Source organism: Electrona antarctica (genome assembly GCF_951216825.1).
Source record: "Electrona antarctica genome assembly, chromosome: 18".
In the NCBI taxonomy this organism is placed as follows: Eukaryota; Metazoa; Chordata; class Actinopteri; order Myctophiformes; family Myctophidae; genus Electrona; species Electrona antarctica.
Window position 1 is genome coordinate 45480701 of NC_136799.1, and position 17275 is coordinate 45497975.

Here is a 17275-nt window from a genome sequence, read left to right on the forward strand (position 1 = left end):
ATATGTATTTTGTTATCCAATGTCTAATTTAAGGAAAGTCTTGCGTGCGTTCGTAAAACGCTCACCGGGAGCACACTTTTGTATGTATTCTCTGTCTGTCTGTCTGTCTGTCTGTCTGTCTGTCTGTCTGAATTATAGTATGATGATGATGATGACGATGGTGCTGATTGGCGTTTCACTTTCACTTTTGAGAGTTCTCAACTTCTGCTCAAACCGAAGGCCCGGTCCAACGTTTTAGGGCCGGACGGGCCTTCATTTCCAGGCCCGTTGAGAACTCTCTAGTCTATAGTATAGTCCTAGTCTAACGAAACTGCATTTAGTTTTAGTGACATTTTAGTCACCTGGAATGTTTTAGTGTTAGTCTAGTTTTAGTCGACTAAATTTCATAAGATTTCAGTCGACTAAATCTACAGTTGCTTTAGTCGACTAAAATGTATTTTGGTGGGCCTTTGATGCCGTCGTAATGACTGTTTTTACACTTGCTGAAAATAGCCGATCTACACGCTCGCAGCGCAACGCGTTGTGAGCGTGTTTCCATGTAGTTTTCGTCAGTGAAAAAAGGTAGTCGACGAACATTTTTCATCTTAGTTTTAGTCGACGAAAACAACACTGCTCAGGAGAGTTAATCTGAACCCATTTGATTTGACGTAATATATAATACATAATGGGGCGGAGCAGGGACGTGCAGAGAGTTAGAGAGGCAGGGGCTGAAATCCCGTAAGAGGGCACTTTTGGATAGCGAAAATAGCTGATCTACAAGCTCACAACGCGTCGCGCTGCGACGCGTTGAGAGCTTGTAGATCAGCTATTTTCGGGGCGCAGACCCAGCACTCTTTATCTACTGGAGATGCGGTGTATACGAAAAGGATTTCGAAACTAATTTGTTCCACGCAAAATGCTCCGTTCAGTTGTGGGCAGTTGTTTTACTGGACGGGTAAAAGGCAGTTGTTTTACTGGACGGGTAAAAGGCAGTTGTTTTACTGGACGGGTAAAAGGCAGTTGTTTTACTGGACGGGTAAAAGGCAGTTGTTTTACTGGACGGGTAAAAGGCAGTTGTTTTACTGGACGGGTAAAAGGCAGTTGTTTTACTGGACGGGTAAAAGGCAGTTGTTTTACTGGAGGGGTAAAAGGCAGTTGTTTTACTGGACGGGTAAAAGGCAGTTGTTTTACTGGACGGGTAAAAGGCAGTTGTTTTACTGGACGGGTAAAAGGCAGTTGTTTTACTGGACGGGTAAAAGGCAGTTGTTTTACTGGACGGGTAAAAGGCAGTTGTTTTACTGGACGGGTAAAAGGCAGTTGTTTTACTGGACGGGTAAAAGGCAGTTGTTTTACTGGACGGGTAAAAGGATGTTGTTTTACTGGACGGGTAAAAGGATGTTGTTTTACTGGACGGGTAAAAGGCAGTTGTTTTACTGGACGGGTAAAAGGCAGTGGTTTTACTGGACGGGTAAAAGGCAGTTGTTTTACTGGACGGGTAAAAGGCAGTTGTTTTACTGGACGGGTAAAAGGCAGTTGTTTTACTGGACGGGTAAAAGGCAGTTGTTTTACTGGACGGGTAAAAGGCAGTTGTTTTACTGGACGGGTAAAAGGCAGTTGTTTTACTGGACGGGTAAAAGGCAGTTGTTTTACTGGACGGGTAAAAGGCAGTTGTTTTACTGGATGGGTAAAAGGCAGTTGTTTTACTGGATGGGTAAAAGGCAGTTGTTTTACTGGACGGGTAAAAGGCAGTTGTTTTACTGGACGGGTAAAAGGCAGTTGTTTTACTGGACGGGTAAAAGGCAGTTGTTTTACTGGACGGGTAAAAGGCAGTTGTTTTACTGGACGGGTAAAAGGCAGTTGTTTTACTGGACGGGTAAAAGGCAGTTGTTTTACTGGACGGGTAAAAGGGCTCAAGCCCCCTTTGATGTGTATGTGTTAGTGGCAGCGGTTACCGAACGGTTTGCGGAGCGGTCTTGATACCGGAAGGTCGCCAGTTCGTATCCCCGGACCGGCACGTTAAAATTACCACAGCTGAAGTGCCCTTGAGCAAGGCATTGAACCACTACCATGAAATGTTCTATGAGCAGGGCCTGGCTGTAAACAAGTATCTGATGCTTAGTCCAGTTACCCTGGGTAATTATAGTAACTTTTCTTTGCTTTGCTTTGTGTGTACGTCCCAGGTGGCGGAGGTTGACTGGAAGGTGATGGGTGAGGTTATAGTAGTTAACTAAAACTAACTAAAAAAACTAAAAATAAATTAAAAACGATAACTAAACTGAAACTGTATTGTGTGTTCACAAAACTAACTGAAATTATAGAAAAAATACCCTTAGTTATAGTTTTAGTTTTTATAGTTTTAGTTTTTTAGTTTAAAAAACTAAAACTAAACTATAACTAAACTAAAACTAAGCATTTCACCAAAATAAAAACTAAATAAAAACTAGCAAACCCGCTCTAAAAACTAAAACTAACTGAATTAGAGAAAAAAAAGCCAAAACTAACTAAAACTAAACTATAATGAAAAAGACAAAACTATTATAACCTTGGGGTGGACATTGTTAGACATTGTTACTGGGCTCTCGATTTTAATGTATTCAATTTTGGCGATTCTTTTTTTGTAGGGCTCAAACTCAAAGAACAAAAGGAAAAAATCTCCATCTGATGAATATTCAACAAGTGGGGAACTCTTTGCTCTCCTCCTCCTGCATTATGAGCCTCTTTTAGTCTTTGATCTGCGAGGGACACTCCTCTGTTCTCCGTGTACATTAAAACATTCTGAGCGGGAACCCCTTTTGGTGTTTTAACTAAGCATTATGTTATACTGTAGCTATTGAAAAATAGCAGATCTACAAGCTCATAGCGCGCCACCGAGTGGCGCGCTATGAACTTGTAGGTCTGCTATTTTTTAAAAATCGTAAAAATGCGGCACACATCTTTGAATATATATTGTTTCAGAGCGAACGTTTCTTTTATTTCGACGTCAGGCCTAAATGGGTTAAACCCACCTTCATCTGGTGTTGTGAACGTGATAAAGCAGGATCCAAAAGAGATGCCAAATGAAATTGCTTATTCACAACTCTGAAAGCTGGGTCACTCTCTCGTTAGACCAGGGGTTCTCAACGTTTTTGGCCGGGGACCCCCGGAAATGCTTTGGCAATGTCTTGGGACCCCCACCCCGCCCCCTCCCGACCCCCAATATAAATTGACTGCTACAATAACCTTAAACCATTTTGGGCGGGAACCCCTTTTGATGTTTTAAGCATTGTTATAATTTAGCTATTGAAAAATAGCAGATCTACAAGCTCATAGCGCGCCACCGAGTGGCGACCTACAAGCTATGAGCTTGTAGGTCTGCTATTTTTCAATAGCTAAAGTATAACATAATGCTTAGTTAAAACACCAAAAGGGGGTTCCCGCCCAGGATGGGTTAACGAAGGGTCAAGTGGGCATGCAGTGCATTATTTATTTATATTTCAAAACAAACAAGAAATAATTACATTTCGCCGGTGAAATCTTTTCAATTCAGCCAGCCAAGGGACATTTTATCCTGCCATTTTTAGAGTGCCAACTCCTTTGCATGCCAAGTTGCTCACAAGAGTGGCCCATTTGCTAAATGAAAATAAATAAATAAATAAAAGACTCAATTTACTAAAGCCTCTAATTAACATTAATACCCCAGCTGTTTTCTTATGATAATGATGGCAGCTCTCTGTGGAGTAATCAGTCAACTTGGGCAACCCGCTAATACAATGACTGCAACTTGAATTGAGTACACACACACACACACACACGGACACACACACACACACACACACACACACACACACACACACACACACACACACACACACACACACACACACACACACACACACACACACACACACACACACACACACACACACCATCATCATATTTTCGTCGAGATCATGGACCCCACAATGCCACGCCAGACTTCCCGGTCCTTCATTGCCGCCCCCAGTTCCTGCTTACTGATGCCTGTGTCCCTAGCGATGACATCAGGGAATGACAGTTTTCTACCTCTGGTCCGCCCTGAGGCAGGACTCCAGAGAAGAAGGGAAGATATAACCTCATTGTCAGCTCTGTAGCAGTGGCCGGCAAACTGTGTTCTTCTGGATCGGACTAGTGAAGAAACACGGGGAAGGTTGCCGTATATTAGATTAGTCGATGGGTGGCTCTTCCAAGAGAAATTTAGAAGGCGGGTGTAAGTGCCATCCAACCGTTTCTCAAATTTCTTTGAAAGTGTCCATGTCTCGGAGCCATAGAGTAGAATCGGCTTGATGGTCGTCCTAAATATTTTTGCTTTGAACTTCTTACTAAGCTGGGATGACCAGATCTTATGCATGTCATTGCAGGCTGACCAGGCCATACCCTTCCTAGTTTGAAAGTCCCCCAAATATTGTAAAATACTTGAAAATATTGAAACGTCATTGGAATCATTTGGACGTTATCCAACCTCTAAGTTGCAATGGTCTCCATTGACAGTCCCATTCATTAAACAGAAAAGTCTGATTGTATTAAACGACGATAAACTCACCAATATTGCACCTCTACGGACACCTTTGTCTCAGTCAAGGCTTTGTTAAAAAAAAAAAAAACAATCACACCCATGTGAACCGAGTGGTGCAACTCTGTGTGGGGGTCCACGGAACTTCCAGACCCACAGGAACACGCCCAGGGTGGCGGCCCGGTTCTGGTGAGCCGCCCGCGTCCGAAACGGTCGAGAAATGACAGAGTTACCGCGCGGGGGTCCCCGGGGGGGTCCCCGGAACATCCAGACCCCCAGGAACATGCCCAGGGGGCCGGGGCCTGGTTCCGACGAGCCGCCCTGCTTTCGAAACGGTTGATAAATGACAGAGTTACCGCGTGGGGGTCCCCAGGGGGTCCCTCTACTGTACTGTACTGTACTGTACAGCCTTTCACACATCCCAATGCAATATACAACTATTCCACAATGTCCGAATGCTATGTAGAGTCTGGAACTACACATCCTGAATGCTATGTAGAGTCTGGAACTACACATCCTGAATGCTATGTGGAGTCTGGAACTACACATCCTGAATGCTATGTAGAGTCTGGAACTACACATCCTGAATGCTATGTAGAGTCTGGAACTACACATCCTGAATGCTATGTGGAGTCTGGAACTACACATCCTGAATGCTATGTAGAGTCTGGAACTAAACATCCTGAATGCTATGTAGAGTCTGGAACTACACATCCTGAATGCTATGTAGAGTCTGGAACTACACATCCTGAAAGCTATGTAGAGTCTGGAACTACACATCCTGAAAGCTATGTAGAGTCTGGAACTACACATCCTGAATGCTATGTAGAGTCTGGAACTACACATCCTGAATGCTATGTAGAGTCTGGAACTACACATCCTGAATGCTATGTAGAGTCTGGAACTACACATCCTGAATGCTATGTAGAGTCTGGAACTACACATCCTGAATGCTATGTAGAGTCTGGAACTACACATCCTGAATGCTATGTAGAGTCTGGAACTACACATCCTGAATGCTATGTAGAGTCTGGAACTACACATCCTGAATGCTATGTAGAGTCTGGAACTACACATCCTGAATGCTATGTAGAGTCTGGAACTACACATCCTGAATGCTATGTAGAGTCTGGAACTACACATCCTGAATGCTATGTAGAGTCTGGAACTACACATCCTGAATGCTATGTAGAGTCTGGAACTACACATCCTGAATGCTATGTAGAGTCTGGAACTACACATCCTGAATGCTATGTAGAGTCTGGAACTACACATCCTGAATGCTATGTAGAGTCTGGAACTACACATCCTGAATGCTATGTAGAGTCTGGAACTACACATCCTGAATGCTATGTAGAGTCTGGAACTACACATCCTGAATGCTATGTAGAGTCTGGAACTACACATCCTGAAAGCCGAGAGCATAAGCCGTCATCTGTTCAGCATTTCCGTTCACAAACATATATTTTAAATGTATTAATAGTATCTCAATGTTCCTCTTGCTTCATTTCATTTCACTACCATGTGCACCACACAACTGGAATAATTCCAGGCAACTGAAAGTGCCAAGCTCCAACCCCAGATGCTTTTTATATCCAAGATAATAATACAAAATATACATGTGTTGATTTAACCCATTCAAGGCGGGAACGCCTTTTGGTGTTTTAAGCATTATGTCATACTTTAGCTATTGAAAAATAGCAGATCTACAAGCTCATAGCGCGGCACTATAGCTTGTAGGTCTGATATTGTGAAAATGCGGCACAAATCTTTGAATATATTTTCTTTCAGAGCGAACGTTTTTTGAGTGGTGCAACCACTCCAAGGAACAGCAATGTCCGTGTTAACCTATGTGTTAACTAGGCATGTCCCGATACCGATACTTGTATCGGAATGCCCTCCGATATGCCCTTATTTGGTCATATCGGAATCGGCAAGTACGCCCCACACCAATCCGATACCACATTTTCAACTGTTGTCTTTTTCTTTAATCACGTGATGCGCGCAGCACGGTGAGACGGGCCGCCGGTATTAAAAACGTGCAGGGAGGGACTATAGGAAGAGCAGCAAGCGTTCACGTCACGGTGCAGCCTGTATAGTGATTGTTTAATTTGTTTGTTGCAATTTGAAAGTTGCAACATGTCGGTCATTTGGCAACATTTTATATTGGAAAGTCCTACGAGCACAAGAATGTGCAAGAAGAATGTTCGCAGGGGAGGCACAAAGATAGCAACATTTAACACCAGCAACCTCATCAAACATTTGAGGAAGCATCCGGTAAATCACGCCGTGTACCTCGAATCAAGTAAGAAAAACAACAATGACCCAGGAGTACAACAGAGTTTGTTATTGTCATTTCAACGACGGGAGAAGCTGCCCATAGACAGCCCAAAAGCAACACAAATAACGGATAAACTTGTGGAATTCATTGTTCTAGATGACCAGCCCCTTCAAGTCGTTGAAAACATTGGCTTTCGCCGTTTAATCGAACATTTGGAGCCACGGTACAGTTTGCCAAGTCGACACTATATAACAGAAAAAGCCCTCCCTAGGCTGCATGATACCGTGATGAAGTGTGTTAAAGAGAAGATAAACAACGCACAGTTATTAAGCTTCACAACCGACATTTGGAGCTCGGGTGTGAGCCCACTGTCTATGATAAGTTTAACAGCACACTGGGTGGACAGCTCAACATTTGAGCTTAAAAGTGTTGTACTACACGCTAGTGAATTCAGTGGGTCACATACTGGCGAAACTATTGCCCAAAAAAAAAAAAGAGATGCTTGCAAAGTGGAACATCACCAGGGCTAAACTTCACGTGATTCTACGCGATAACGCAACCAACATGAAGAAAGCAATGGAGCAGGAGATGAAGGTGGCGAGTTTGGGATGTTTTGCACACTCGTTGCAACTCGTGGTGAACGAGGCAGTGCTATCACAGAAAAGTGTTAAAGATGCGCTTTCTAATGCAAGAAAAATAATTGGGCATTTCAAACACTCTCCACTGGCGACATCACGTTTGGAAGCGGTCCAGTCAGACCTCGGAATGACCACAAAACGCCTGCAACAAGACGTGACAACGAGGTGGAACAGTACGTTCTATATGGTCGAGAGTATGTTGGAGCAGAAGAGATCCATTTCTTCATATGGAGCTGACCACGATCTGCCAGTGAACCTTACAGTCAGCCAATGGGCTTTGCTGGAGAAAATCGTGGTCGCTTTGCAACCATTTGAAGAACTGACCAAACAGATTAGCTTCTCCACCTCATCTGCAGCTGAAGTTATCCCCTCCGTCACCGTGCTAAAACGGCTGCTTGCCATTGCCAAGGAGAACAAAGAGGACACGGGTATAAAAAGGATGAAGACCATCCTCCTAGAGGCTGTCAACAAGAGATTTGGACACGTCGAAAAGGAGCCCTTGTATGCAGTTGCCACACTATTGGATGCACGTTTCAAAGACAGGTATGTCCATTGTCCAACAATCATGTAATAGTCCAAATCTGTATGTAAACTGTATTATTTATTTAACACATTGTAATGGCATTTCTAATCTTAATTGCACACATAATATAATTCCCTGGCCCATACCAGTGGTTCTCAAACTTTTCATTTAATGAATAAGTAACCAAATAATCAAATATGTATTTGGCTGTTGAAAAGAAGTTTGCCAGCAACCCCCATTATGTTTTTTCCCCCAAAGGTAATCTGTTGAAAATAGTGCTCTTTGTGAGCTTGTAGATCAGCTATTTTCAAAAGAAAATGAAGAGTGCCCCCTCCTGGACAGAATAAAATAAAGAGGTTGTTTGTTTTGGAGTGGACACTTATTTTCTCTCATTGTAATTTCAGATACTTCACAACTGCAGACAGCGTCAAGCATGCAAAGGATACTCTGACCAAAGAGATGGAGAAGATGGAGCAGTCTTTGAGGCGCACAACTGAGGCAGCAGAGTCGCCAGCAAAGAAGGCCCCACGTGTGGAAGCACAGGCTGATGCAAGCTAGCCTGGGTAAACCCACTCCCCCTACTGGACAACATTTCATTCTGCCAGGAGGGTTGAGTCTGGCAAAATGGTAATACAAAGTCTTTAGCATTGTATCAGCTTTGGTACGAGCCAATCCGCGACCGAGCTCAGGGCTCTGTGATTGACAGCGCACGTTGGCCAATCAGGAACGATTTGAGCAGTTGATGACGTATGTACTGCTCGACTCATTCACCACAACAAACATGGCGGAGCTAGTAGCTAGCAGTGACGTTACCGACGGAATAAAAACAGCCATAGGGGAAGTTATTGCAGAAATTGATTCAATAACAGCAATTAAACAAGAGCAAGAGTATGCACTTGTGGAGTTTCTCAGTGCACGGGACATTCTCTGCGTTCTTCCTACAGGTTTTGGAAAAAGCTTAGTATATCAACTAGCACCGTTGGTGACAAAGAAAATGTTCCCAGACAGCAATCCTATCTTCATCATTGTTTCGCCACTCGTCGCGCTGATGGAGGACCAGATAAAAGAAGCAACAAAACTAGGAGTTACTGCTATGCAGCTTGGTGTTCACAACGTTACAGACCTAGAACAGGGATCCTATCAATTAGTATTTGGCAGTCCAGAGGCTTGGCTGATGAATGATAAGTGGCTGAAAATGCTGGAAAGTCCTGTGTATCGTGAAAACATCATGGGAATAGTGGTCGATGAAGTACACGTCGCATACAAATGGTAAATATATATAGAATCTCCTGTTACTGTTTAAACTTATGATTATTTGTGTTGTAGACTAGTAGGGCAGTGGTTTTAAACCCTTTTCATATCAAGGCACCTTATTTATTCAGAACTTGAGCCACAGACCACTATTTGAAGACAATTAGCCTCAATATTTTGTTATTGTTGTATAAAATGTCCACAATTCCATGCTGTATGATTAGGAGAGATAGCAGGCAAACGTTGATCAAAATAACATTCTACATTCTGTAATTGTGTAGACTTCTTTTAAATTAAGTAATGCAGATGTTTAACAATAGAGAGAGTTGAGATAATCTATAATAAGGGTACATTTGGTAACCAACTTTCCATAATTTAACTGGGGACCACCTGTAACCCGCTCAAAGATCACTGGTGGTCCCCGGAACACTGGTTAAAAATCACTGTAGTAGACTACCAGGGCTAGGACGTAGGCCCCCTATTTTTCATGTGTATATGATGATTTCTTTTTTTGTTGTATAGAAGTTGCATAGAAGTGTTTATTTGTCTTTAAATGTTCTGATGAATAGAAACCGGGTGACCCTGATGAAAACTAGTCTTAGTGCTTTTAATGGATTTATTCTCTTACTTGTACTGTAGTTGAACTGTACCCATTCTACAAACTGTTAATAACATAATCAATCAACAACATGTTATCTGTGAACACAAGTGGAACATTAGGCTACTGGCTTCAATGTGGTAATCATCAACATTGTCTGCTTTATTGTCTTCATCAGGGGACTGGGTGCAAAGGGGAAACCTGCCTTCAGAGATAGCTTTTCAAAGCTTAGTGTACTCCGATCCATTGTGAAACAAGGTGAGTAAAATGAACCCTTTAACCCATTTAAATCTGAGACCAGATTCTACAAAATGTCATACAAAATCATGACAGTTTTCTATATCAGTGGTGCTCAAACTATTTAACGTCAAGGACACCCAAAATTATATGTAATTGGCCACCGACCCCCATCTGAAAATATGTTGTTCCAGGGAGCCCCCAGAAGCAAATATTTGAGTTGAAAAATAGCTTGTAGATCTGCTATTTTTCAACAGCTACAGTTTTAAATAATGGTTAAAAGCTATAAGGCGACACAGATGCGGCCTCAGGTCTAAATGGGTTAACTGTAGTGCGGTACATAATGAATAAACCTGTTCTGTTGGTTTGGTCTGATGTCTCATCCGATAGTTTGATAAACCAGCCGGTCACGTGAACTCACATTCTGTTTTACCAGGCTAATTATTTTGATGTCTTGTAATTTACCATTGCACTATTCTGCAATAAATAGCACTGTTTATTTGTGACATCATGTATTATATTCTTATTCTTATGTCTTCTTCAGGCACCCCAGTGTTGGCTCTGACCGCATCAGCAGACATGGAGTCCAGAGACAGAGTCACCAGACTTCTAGCAATGGAGAATGCAACACGGGTGATTGTGAGCCCAAACAGAACCAACATCCGACTAGCACTAGCCTCAGCACCACGCCACGAAAAAGTACAATGTCTTGACTGGATAGTGGATGATGTTCGAGCCAAGGGAACAGCGATGGCACAGATCATTATCTACTGCCGGTCACGTGACAAGACAGCAGAGGTGTACCACTATCTGAAAGCAGAACTAGGTGAAGATTTCTGGTTAGACAGGGACCCAGAGAAAAAGTGGGACAATGAATTGATTGGCATGTACCATAAAGGGACTGACAAAGACAACAAGAACTTTGTAATTAGTTCACTGAATGGACAGGGGAATTGCAGAGTTGTTGCTGCCACAACTGCGCTCGGGATGGGCCTCAACTTTCCCAATATCTCTCATGTGGTGATGTTTGGTCCACCAAACGACACAGAAGCGATAGTCCAACAGGCTGGCAGAGCTGGGAGAAACGGAGTGCAATCACACGCAGTTTTATACAACACAAGGTCATTTCATGTGGATAAGGCAGTACGAGATTTGTTTACAGAAGGCAGAACCAGTTGCTTGAGAAAAGCTTTGTATAGTAAATTTGAAGAGATTACAGAAAGTCTTGAGCCAGGTCATCTGTGCTGTACATTTTGCCATAAGTCATGTTCATGTGATGGATCAGGTGTTTGTGTGGAGCCTCTACCCATTTATGAGCAGCAGAAAAATATTTGTGTACCTTTGCAGTCAAGGGTGGTTACACGTAATCACAAAACATTAATCAAGGCACAGTTGGAGAAGTACAAAAACGATTTGGTTGCAGACCTCCCATACCTCTTTACTAGCCAGGCTGCTTGTACAGGATTTAGTGATCAATTGATTGTTGCCGTTTTGGAAAAGTGTGCACACATCTTCGAGATAGATTACATAGATAACCACCTTCCTGTCTACAGCCACGAACATGCACGGCATATATTACAAGTTATCAATGATGTTTTTCATGACATTGAAGATATGCCGCCTGCCAACCCCACAGAGGGTGCTAGCATTTGTCCGCCAGATATTTATTACCGTGGGTATTTTGATGAGTCAGATGAAGACACATACTGTGATTCCAATGAGGATTCCAATTCCAGCTCAAATGATGACATTTGAAGTTGGCCTGAGCATGTACATTTGTTTTGTTTTGAGTCAATACTTATGTACTTTTCTGAATGCAACTTAATAAAGTTTTCATTGTTGGATACTCTATTTCTTGTCGGTTGTAGGTGTGCAAAAGCCTTGCTTTTTAAGTCTACCGATTGACGGGTCAATTTGGTTTCATTTTACACTCCCTAGAGTTCTATTATAGTCTGCATTACTTCATTTACAGTATACACTATATTAGAGAATGTAGAATAATCATTTTGGTAAACGTTTATCTCTCCTATGGTACCACATATTTAACGTTTAAGGTCAGAGCTTCACCCATTTAGACCTGAGGACAATTCCACAAATGTCTTCTAAATCTAAGGCAGTTTTCTGAAAAACCCATGTTTCTATGTCAGTGGTTCTCAAACATTTTCATGTCGAGGACCCCCAAAAATATATGTCATTGGCTGCCGACCCCCATCTGAAAATATGTTGTTCCAGGGACCCCCCGGAAGCAAAGATTTGAGTTAAAAACATTTGCACCACATTTTCAGGATTTTTCAAAAAATAGCAGATCTACAAGCTTGTAGCGCGGCACTCGGTGCAGCGCTATGAGCTTGTAGATCTACTTGAACAGCTACAGTATAACATAATGCTTAAAACACCCAGAATGGGCTAAATCTCAAATGCCAAATAATGGACCTGGATATTATTTTTTTTAAACCACTGTGCTAGACAAACAGAATCCAGGAGCTTCTTATCAATTTCCTTGCTCATTGATCTAAATATATAACTATTTTAAGATGGCGTTCCCTTATTGCATGGTGTGGATTAAATCCGGGAGAGCTAGGTGAGATTGACATCAAACATCAGCCATCCATGAAGTGCTTCTCTCTTCTGGACAGTTAAATATTTATCAACATGAAGTAACAATCAAAGACATTAGAATGTTAAGATGGACCACTTTCCAGGTTAAATTTGGCTTTAGTCACAGGAAACATTTTGTTGGGTTGATCCAATCAAGCAGGTCTCATGCAGCTCAGGGGTTAATTTACAGTACAAGTAGAGAATGTAGAATAATTATTTTGGTAACACTTTTAAGGGAAGTCAACACCTCAAGAGATTCCCATGCGGTACCCTGTGGAGAAAGCCATTGTCTGTCTAATCCTTTGAAGCTTCCCAGACGTGTGACCCAAAAACACTATATCCTGTAGGACTATATCATGTCATGTATGAATCAACTTATGCTCTCTCTCACAATAAATTCTTTTGTGGAAGTCTGACGACTGCCTGTCCTTTGAGACCTTATGCTGTATTAACACAGTGCTATTTAAGAAATGCAAAGGTGGTGTTCAAAGCATTTTATTTTACAAATTAAACAATGAAAAAGCAACATTTATAACAGACACACAAACATATAAAATAAATGGAAAGGACTAATGGTTACCCTACATTCAGAGCTTTGTTAAGCCAAAATATGTCCCTGTACAATTGCACATGAGAAATGGGAGACAAAATACTCAGGGAAGTTTCACATTTGAACTACTCTCCATTCTCTTAGCCTAGCCTTCATCCACAAACGATATTCACTGTAATTGAATTTGGACAGGAGGTTCCTGTCAAAACGAGGGAAGGCACTGAATTCTCTGCCGGGATGACTTGCAAAGAGCTCTCCCTCAAGGGCAACCTGGACCAGTGCTCTGATGTCGTTTGTCTGGTCAGGTGTGTGATGCCTGCCACTTTGCTTGGCCACTCCCAACTCAGCGTCTGTGGCATCTAACAAGTGCTTGAGGACACTGATGGACCTACTAATTCTGCTGGCAGATTGCTCGGTCAGGTTTGCTCCAAGGCCCTTCAAGAAAGACTTGAGGAAATTGTTCAAGTGTTCCAGGTGCAAGTCTAGGCTGATGTTATTTCCTTTCCCCCCCCTGCTGCTCCAAAAACGGTTATATGTGATGCTGTGGACCAACTTGGGTGAAAGAGTGGCATTCAGTTGCACCGATAGCAGGAAGGTGCTGTAGGCATACTGAGTGTGACCATATGCTTTATAGTACATAAGGGCAACTGTGTACAGCTTCAATAGCCTCTTTCCGTCTCCTTCTTTCACAGCATCGCGTAGATTCATCAAAAAAAAACCAAAGCTTAATCTTGCCACTGAATGTTCTGTTTTGTGGTCCATTGTAGGGGTGGTTGGGGAGGTCGGTACATCTGGTTGTAGCTGGAGTTTGTGGTATTTGAGCTCATGTGTATTGCGAGACTTCTTGTGCTTGTAGACCTTTGAGCAGCCTTCCATGCGGCACCTAAGCTGTGTCTGTGGAGACAACAGTGTAAGACTTAAAAGAAAGACAGAGGAATACAGTGTGCTATGCCTAAGACAAATGTGGTACAGCAAGGCACAGGTGAATCACATGACAACATGCCCCTAAAGAATATTTCAATTCAATATATAATATATATATATAATATATATATAATATAAACAATTCTTGGCATCTGCCACTTGAATTAAAGGTGACTTGATCAAAAAGCACCTGTCAGCTCAAATCCACAATGCAACATTTTGTTTTCAGTGTTGCTGTGCACAAACATCGGTAGCATTATAAATTAAATACAAAAAAAACCCTACCTATTCCATTTCCTCCCCTCTATTTCCCATTCCAAGTACATTTGTCTTATATGTAATGCCAGCGCCGCTATTCTAAAGCACCCTCAGGTACATATTTAAACTATTTTCAGGTGGGTAGATCTTGTTGAGCTGGTCATTTTGAAAGTAGCTCTCAAGTCAAAAAAGGGTGGGCACCCCTTTGGTACAGTGACAGTCACACTGCAATATCTTACAATATGGTTTACATATTTGTATTGCTAACATACATACTAACTATTTTAGTCTAGATGGCACGGCCTCATCAAACAAACAAATTACTATTATGGAAATGTTAAAAAACCTCAGGTTGTTGTTCTTCGGCCAGGGTAACCGCTGTTGCAACGGCAGACGTGGTGTCATTGATGTTGACGAAGGTTTTCACAACTAGCGCTGCTTTGTCATGCAGCCAGGTCCGCTTGAGTTCCATATCCTCGGCATCCCTTACGTTGTCTGGGATGAATCCCTCAGGCGTTTCTGTTAGCGGAAACAGTGCAAGAAAAAACAGCATGTTGATGGAAATACTACCTATTAATCCAATATAGGAATGAAAATGTTTTAATTGATAAAAAAAAAAAGTGTTATACCAGAGACATCCTTCAGCTGAAAAATGGTCATTGCTGCTGCCAGGAAAAGTGCTGCTGTCTCCTTAGCCACAAACTCTTTATATGCATTGAATGCAACTTTTGGGCCCTTCTTCGCATTGCTGCACCTAGGACATATTAACAAGTTTAATTGCACTATATTGTGCCCCTCTTTCTCTCTCTCTCTCACACACAGACTCACACTTGCAAGACGACTGGGCCAACTCCTTTTGCGCGCACACGCGCGCACACACACGCCCACAGACAGACAGACAGACAGACAGACAGACAGACAGACAGACAGTTACACGAACCAGTTGAATCTTTTGATACCAAGCCAATAGCGGCCAGGTGTTCACTGGGGACAGGACTTCATAGATCACTTTGCCCTATCTCTCTCTCCCTCATTCACTCACTCACTCACTCAAACACTCAAACACGCACGCACGCATGCACATGGACAGGCCAAAATTCATGGGGCCGGTTTTCACTGCAGAATAAACAGAAGATACAGTTAAATAAACAGGTTTAATAAACAGAAATTATGAGCATTCAACTAATATGATCATAAGGTATTTTTGAATAGGGTTACATTTTGAGTCGGTATTACAAACCTGAGCTTGTTCATGTTCGCCAGCAAGGTACCGTGGTCTTTGGCAGACGCGTCTTTGAAGAAGACCTTATGATATATCTGAATGACATTTTGTATTAGATTACACTATAGCAGAAACAAAAGTTTGAAGCTTCAATCTATATATGGTAATCAAACTTTGTTCAATTTGCAACAAGTATTATTACTTGTTCTCTTAGACAAGGGCATTGTGTGTTTAAATATAAAGATATCCTTGAAGTCAACATGCTATTGGGGGACAGCACAAGCTTTTATTTTATTAGCCAAAAAACTATTCATTTCGTAACCATCTGTTGACCATTTAAATTCACTCACTTCATAAAGGTTTCTGATAGCGTGCCAGTCTTCAAACTTGAACTGCATTCCTGCAAGTCTTACTTCGGGTGATCTTCCGTTGCCCATGGTCCACTGCATTTTGCGACTGGCACCTTCAGTGAGCCTGTCACCTCCAACCAGGAGAGTTTCCATGCCATCCTTGCCCTTTGGTACATAGCTACAAAATACACAAGTCTTTTAACACCATTCAGCCTCTCTCTCTCTCTCTCTCAAACACAAACACAAACACAAACACAAACACACACACACACACACACACACACACACACACACAATTCACATTTAAAATTACTTACTTGGTCTGTATATGCTCCAGAATGGCTTGCAGGTCGTCAGATTCGTTCTCATTTTTAAAGAGGAGACCAAGGGGATGCTATGAAGAGTATATTGACAATATAGTGATTATAACAACACAGGCTTATGTCTATACACATTGACAGTGAAGGTTAATACTAATTGCATTGTTTAGCTAACAGCACTTACATGGGTGGAAGCCTTTGACATGTTCTCTGAATACTCATGGGGAATGTGATGGACTGCAACGTTGCGTAGGGGTTTGAAGGCGTCAAGATGCTGGGTGAGGATTCTTGCTCCGAGTACAATGAATTCCTGTTCCATGCGCCATTGCGATTCACGGCTAGGCATAGATGTCTTAATGTCGTACCCTGTGAGAGACAGCCGGGGTTTCTCGTTGCTGAGGTGGTGGGTGGGTACTCTGTCTTCCACAGCCATGAGATGAGTCCAGTGTATAGATTTGTTGCTTCTATCTATTGCCTGGTGGTGTGTGGGCATGTAGAAGTCCAGATTGTCTAATATTATTGAGTAGCTGTGTGGTGGCTGGTTGGTTAACTCTAGGCTTAGTGGTGGTGATGCCTCTGCGGCAGCCATTAATGCATTGAAAGTCTGGAATTCTAATTCACTGGTCTGCTGTTGTGAAGTGCTTTGTTGTTCCTCTGTGTCCTGGATGTCCATGTCTAACCAGTCCATGTCCTCTCTGACACTTGCCTCGTCTACAGCTGAAGTGCTCGGTGCTCCCTCTATTGCAAAAACAAAAGTAAGAATAATAGGAAATCATTACATTTATTATAAGGCTCTGGGTATGAATAATACAAAAAAAATCACACTGGTGTTAAGTCATGCATCATTATAGTAATACACAAAGAAAAAATAAACAACATTTATTTTCAATTTGAGGGTTAAACATTTAAAAATTCTGTCCCTCTTACCAGACAATTCAAGCATTTCCATACATCTCAAAACATCTCCATCCGAGCCTTGCTGGGGGTTGAGGTCCAGGTCACCATCTGAGTTTGGCTG

General features: G+C 42.1%; 1 protein-coding gene and 1 long non-coding RNA gene across 3 annotated transcripts in view; one reads left to right on the forward strand and one right to left on the reverse strand.

Annotated features, from left to right (window-relative positions):
• The window catches only part of rragd (ras-related GTP binding D), a 119682-nt gene that overhangs the window by 26393 nt on the left and 76014 nt on the right, over positions 1-17275 (reverse strand). The window lies entirely within an intron of this gene.
• On the forward strand, positions 8573-11132 carry LOC306942591. The gene is made up of 3 exons (XR_013792319.1): positions 8573-9218; positions 9977-10056; positions 10580-11132. It is a non-coding gene; the product is annotated as an uncharacterized lncRNA (long non-coding RNA).